Raw genomic sequence first — 6980 nt, 5'->3', positions numbered from 1 at the left:
TGCACCTCCAGATCGACCTGTATAATTAAAAAATAATTCATTACCAACACCGAAAACCGCCCACATTTGCTTTCGAGACAAAAGTTAAAGGATGCAGGGAACGGCGCTATTTTATTCATTAAAATCCTCAAGTGGTTGCTTGGAGCTTGCGATCAGCCTTTCATGAAAAAATAATACTGTCAATGAACAACGGTTATGTGATTCCTTCACGGAAGAAAACGTCTCCAGCAAATTGCCTAATTTGGCAATGTTACAAAAGCCATTCAAGACGGGATTGCGGAAGTATTGTAGGTTTTACTTTGAGACAGATGCTTGTCGTTTTTAAGACAGCGGGTTCGAAATCAAAAGTAGAAAATTGGCAAGGGTTCCAAATTTCTTATATGTTTATATTGGAAGAACTCAATCCTCAAGCATTGGAGGAAAGAAATTTAGAAAAGCGTATACCACCAGAGGTGCGCCTTATCCTGAGCGTATCTTCATCTCAGGCAATAGAATCTTTCGCTATGCTGGCAGATAAGATCTTGGACGAGAGTAGAAAACTGGGCAAGTTAGTAATTATTTATCTTCTTGCGGCACCACAGGCACGAGGACAGATACTTGGTAAGATACAGGGTCAGACACAGATACAGGGACAGATACAGAGCACTTGGTCTTTCTCCGTATCTGTCCTCGTCCCTATGGTGCCACAACAAGATGAAGATCATGGACGCCGGTTCTCCCTCCGTGGAAATAATACATCGTCCTCTTGCCCCTCAGTTGCCCTGCGCAGCTGCTGACGATCACTATATGTCCCCCTCACCACAGCTAATCAGGAGCTCACTCGGCAAGTAGCGCAGCTTAAAGCTGAAGTTGCTGCGCTTAGTAAGGGGCGGCCACGTTCCTCATCTCCACATTGCCCTTGATGACACTGGTGCTGCAGTGTCCATGATTAGTCGCAATCTGTGCCGAAACATTAAGAAAAGGAGAATGACGCTTCCAGGTATTGCTCTGCGAACAGCTAGCACCGCGTAGATTCAATTTCTTGCTTCGTGCCCCGTCTGGCGCATGATACAAGGCACATCTTACACCACTGAAATCATTGTTCTCTCAAGATTCTCTCATGAAGTAATTCTCGGATGCGATTTTTTTTTCTAAACATCGCTGTATCCTCGACTTTGCACCTGCGCACACTGATTTGTTGCCGCTTTGTGACACTATTATGAAAGCAACTTCTGCTCGCGCCATGCCTATCTTCGCCGCCGACCACATCGACATCCCTGCTTTCTCGTCTGTCTTTGTGCCTGTGACGTGTGCCGGCCTCGCTGACTCTAATGTCATGGGTAAACCTTCTGATCGTTTTGCGCATCGAAAATATGTGCTGCTCCTACATGCTGCGGTCACAATTTCTTTTGGTAATAGCGCTCTGTACGTCGGCAACCTGTTGCCTTTTGCCACGACTTTACATCGAGGAGCCGCACTTGGCAGTATTGATGCCATTGATCCCGCCGACGCCTCTACTGTCCTTGATGACATTAGAGCACGTCATATTACCGCGCTCTCTCCTCCTATTGGAGTAAAAGATTCGCCATTATCCCACGTTTTAAACCGTTCAGTTGACGCTTCTCTGCCCCCTACCCAGCGCGCCCTGCTTGCCACCTTGGTCCAACGATTCATCGCCTCCTTCCTTTTTTACCAAACTTCGTTGAGACGTACAACAGCGGTCCGCCACCGTATCAACACCAGGGTCCATGGACTGCTGCGCCTGCCCCCCTACCGAGTCTCAGCCGCCGAACGCCGGATCATATATGACCAAGTGAGTGACATGCTCGAGCGCGGAGTGGTCCAGCCCTTTCACAGCCCTTGGACATCCCGAGTCGTGCTTGTCAAGAAAAAAGCGGCTCCATTCGATTTTGTGTCGACTATCGCCGGCTCAATAAAAGTACTAGGAAGGAAGTTTGTCCTCTACCTCGTACAAAATATCTTTTAAAGGTGTAATAATGCCTTCGCCCATAAGACGAAGCGTCCTTCGGTTCCTGGACGCACTCGTCTCCATCCCGTAAGATTGAAAAAAAAAGCCTTTTTTAAAGGTAATTATTCAGAAGTCGATATATACACCTGCTAAATGATTTCTGATTCAAATACACTACTCTTTCAGCTACATTCCATCATATGAAATTTACGGCCTCGTTCTTGAACATATTTGCAGCTATCCTAATAATCGATCACAACTAGAAGCAAACGGCGACTTTGTATCGACAAAAATACTAAAATGAAGGACTCCCTTTTGGAATAAATTTTCCCGCTACGCGTTTTCATTTCTTCAATAATGGAGTAACCCGTGTGCTTTTCAATCCACTGTGCTTTTTGCATGTGCCTACCACAACTGTATTTTCGTCACATGTGTATGTTCGCAAAATATCGAAGCATTTCATCCTGATCAAAGTGGAGTTCAAGGACGATGCAAACATAATCTGAAGCGCACATATTTATTGGAACAGCACATATAATATATCTTGCAGATAAGAAGTGGAAGCTGTGGGGTTTTCAGCGTATTTTCAAATAGTATTTTTTCTTTTAGTATTCATGACCTGTAATTCTGACATATTTTATTGACCTGTATTCTCTGCAACATATCCAGTTCAAGAGCAAAGGGTCTAGTGATGTACATACAATCTTGCTCCTTCTCCATGCCCCTTTACATTATACTAAATATCCTGCCTCAGAGCCACACATACTAGTCAATGTGTGCCACGTTGATAAAAGCGACATCAAACTGCCTTTTTCCCCAACCAATATTTTAAGAACGGTCGTTAAACCAGGTATGAAGATAACCTTAAACTTGCGCTAATTTATAACCATACAATTTCATGGTTTCGTAATAGTCTTAAAATGCTTTAGTCTTAGAACCCGTGAAACTACTTTTAAGCAGCTAGTTGCTATTTTCTGTTTGCTCAAACAATTTTGTGCACATGCTTTGTGCGTGTTTTGCGCACATGCTTATTTGTGCTGCTGTAGATTGTTTGCTTATAATACATATAATATTGAGAACGTTGGATGCCTATAAGCTTCGAAAACGTATCTACTAACCACTGCATACGTAATGTTTGTTCCTAGTTATTTTTCAGAATATAATCCCTTTCACTGTTATTCATCATGGCACATCGTAAAACACTCAATTCAATAATGGTTTTCGTTTTGTATCTCCAGTGTTCAATAAACTAACTTGGTTTCCCTGTAAATGGCTGTGATAAAGGTCTAGCAGTGTAAGCTGCCTACAACAAAGCTAAGTTTAGTCTGTACCTAATTTATTTTAAAATTTAAATTGTTTTCTTCCTTCTTAGCATGAGCTATCGACAGTCTTGGTAATCAGTAAATGATGTAGGCTCCTAATTTTAATTAGGGCTGCCATTGTTATGTGATTTTATGTACCTTCCATGCTTGCACCTTCCAAACAGTCGAGAGGTCCTTATATGGTTGATGTTAACTTCTAGACATTTCTCAAATACATACAGGGCATCTCAATTTTCTTGGTGAGGCCTTATTGCAGAACGCTTTTTTGCGTATATGGTTTCCTCATTTACCATGAGGGAGCCTCCTAGCTTTCTGAACTGAAAGAACTGAAATTACACATCTATACCATTGCACATGTTTCTAGCTATGCTCATAACTGAGCTCAATCTGAATTTAACATGTATTGATTCAATGTTCTAAATTGCGTGGGAGAGACCCAACGTAAGCCTGGTAACTTGTAATTATTTATAGCGCTACTAATGAGCAGGAGCAGACGTAGACTGCTGTTTCTGCATGCTCTGTCACTGTGTAGTGAGCGTCACCAGGGCACCTAGAGACGCCCTTCAACGCAAGCGCGAGGCGACTTGCACAGTTAAGCGCGTATTTCGGTCAGGGATATAGGTAAGCAAGAGTGATAATATCGTTGTGTGTGCGCCAACAAATAGATGCTCAAAAGAAAGTCTAGTCAAAGTATTTCCAGTAAGGAGTGTGTAAAAATTAATCGATGAAGGCGACCGGCTCTCAAGCCATCCTCTACAAAGGAAGAAGTGTTTTAAAATTTCCCGGTTAGTCTTTGCCGTTACTTAAAGAGTTTTGTATGTGAACTGTGGTAATTGTAATTGGACTTTTATCTTTGAAGCATCTACAGCAACAAAAGAAAATCAGGAGCGCTTGAATAACTCTCCCCTGCGATTTTTCAAGTCTACTTTAAGCGTATACTTTGCAGAAATAAGTTGAGAGCACGCATATTCTACCTGTTTCTATCTCCCTATACTATCTTTGCTCATCCCTGCCCGTACACATTTGGAACCAATGGTAATTAAAGAATTATAGATAATGACAACTATATACTGAATCAATTTCTCAGTGGACAGTCATGGTCGAGTCATTGTTTTTTGCGTAAAGTTAACATTGTTTAGAGCTTTGCCAGTTAGAGCTCGTCATCAAAATTAGTTTTCCTAAGCATAGAAGAGTAGGAAGTTAGCGTTCTTTGTTTAAAGGGGTACAGTGACGTACGCAAAGCCGCTGATTCCAGCCAACCTCTAGGCGCTTTGCACCGTGCTGATGTCAGCAAAAAAAGAATGACAAAACTCGGTGCAAGGAAACGAGAGTTATTCGGTTTATAAAATTATAACTACAAGAGCAAAAAAAATAAAAAAAACAGCGTGTCTGAGCTGGTGCGAGAGAGAGAGAGCCCCTCTCCCATTTCGCTCGGCCAGCGCTCGACTTGGGAGGTATGCTGCAGCTCCATAATATGTGGTCATAGACCGCCACCGACGGATATTATGCGTGATCTTTCCCTCGAGCGGTGGGAGGCCGTGTTGGCCAGCTCCCACCCGGTCGTCCAGACCAGGGCCGTGGAGTGGGCCACCCAGGTCGCCGTCAGCCATGGATTGATGGCCATCTAACACGGAATCGTCCACACATGCTCTCTGACGAAAATAAAGTTTTTCCATCCATCCATCGACTTGGGCGGAACCTATGAGAAACGCAGCTTTTTGCTGACGTATCGAAAGCTATCCACCATGGTTGCCTGTCCAGCCTAACCTGCAGCCACACATTTCGGCAGCGTCGTTACCAGGGTCACGAAGCTGCGAAGCACAGCTATGAGAACCGGCTTCTTCGTCTGCTTAAAGCTAGCATAGCCAACTAAACACAGCTCCAAACCATCTTTACCATCTTTCAATGCTGACAATAAACCTTTTCCAATCCATTTGCGGGGGCATCGATGAGGTGGACCCGACGGTCAGCAAATCTGCGCCGCCGTTATATTGTTCCGCCGGCGTCCATCACTGCTGCTCTCACGGATCACTCGAGCGCTATTTGCCGGAACGTTCTAAACGAGTGAGAAAGGCGAAGACGGGGGAATGGCGTACACGAGCTAAGGCGAAGCGAGCGTGCTTCACGAGCGATTTCGACACAACCAGTACCATGTGTAGAGCATCGGCAGAAACGATCAACCACGTGAGTTTGGCCTGTCCAGCGATTTTGCAGACCTCCGAGATCCGAACGTTGTCAGCGGTTTTGGGATTTGAGGAAACTGTGGGAGTGACCTTTGTGCTTGTGACCGTAGAGCGTGGACAGTGAATTGGTGGAATTTTTTTCTTTCTCTGTTCTTTTCTTTAAACGTTTTGACTCCGCCGCGCCAGAAGGTAGCTGCGATCCGCTACAAAGGGCAAAGCCACCATCACCATCATAACAGCAAGCAGACGCTCTATCGCGCTTGTTTGCAACCCCGCATTTACCTGAGTTTACAGTCCCCATCACACGCGGAATTAAAACACATGTTGTTTGTTTTCTGCATAATAACCTGAAAAACATTCCAATGTAAAATCTAAAGTGCTTGCTCAACCAATCAGCGAAGCAGCAGCCAAGCTAGAAGGAAACGTCATATCCGTTAACGATCTTCGCCGTCGTGTGTCGCTCACATGGGTCCCAAAACGCTTAATATTGAAGCGGATTATACTATTAGGCACTACGAGTTCACCGTTATAACTGGGCTTAGGGGCATTGGAAATAACTATATAGGCCGGCTGGAATTAGTAGTCTGGCGAACGGCATGGCGCTCCTTTAAGAACATGGTTAGAACACAGTAGCTAATAAGCGTCAATTTTCTGTCCTTGATTCGTGGTGCGCCAGCGCTGTTTCCGCCATAATTTTCTAATCTGTTACTCCTAAATATGCAAAAACGTATGGCACAAAGACGAGGATAAAAGAGGTACACGTACGACAGGACCAATTCGACTAATTTTATTTCTCGTCAAGCTTGTCTTTTTGCAGATTGGCAAGCCGTAACAACCGTGCAAGTACCCATCCGCAATATCACGGAATCAATGCGCGCATGAGATCACTGAATGAAATGTAATACATGAAGCATTTTAATGAACCACTTATACACTTCCATTTTTTTACAGTATCACGTGAGCATCGACCGTTCGCTCGATCAGCACCATATTACAGAACGAATCAAACTCACCGAGATTTGCTGCGTGCGCACAAAAATGAGGCCAGGTAGGCCTTCGTCTGGTGTGGTCCTCGAGGACTGCTGGCACATGCGCCGCCGATATTCTGAAGTCACGTACCGGGCAGTTGCAATGACAGCACTGAGCGTTTCTCGAACGAACCTTGCCATCAGTCCTTTGTTTTATCTTGTTTTGTTTGCACTTGCTTGCGGATATGGATGTGGCCCATGAATCTGATAAGGTGAAACACTGTTTGCGAGATTCGATTGAGTCATGCTTATATATACGCTGCTGCTATCAGCAACCTCCTTTCCTGTCTTCACTATTATGGTGGATAGAATGCTATGCAGCCAATGCGCGATTGAAAGGGTAGGGGCCGCGCACAACTTCAGGAACAGCCCAGTAGACGGTAGGCACCATCGCCTGGTCTCCGTGAGCATGCGGACACTCTCGGCGAGGTCTTTCTGTCTTAGGGAACTGATCAAGTGAGTGGTCGACGCTCGCTTGATTGGGTTAAAAAATTGCAAG

Source organism: Amblyomma maculatum, chromosome 11 (genome assembly GCF_055883805.1).
Source record: "Amblyomma maculatum isolate TAMU_Amacu chromosome 11, ASM5588380v1, whole genome shotgun sequence".
NCBI lineage: Eukaryota > Metazoa > Arthropoda > Arachnida > Ixodida > Ixodidae > Amblyomma > Amblyomma maculatum.
Note: the sequence above shows the minus strand (reverse complement) of the source record.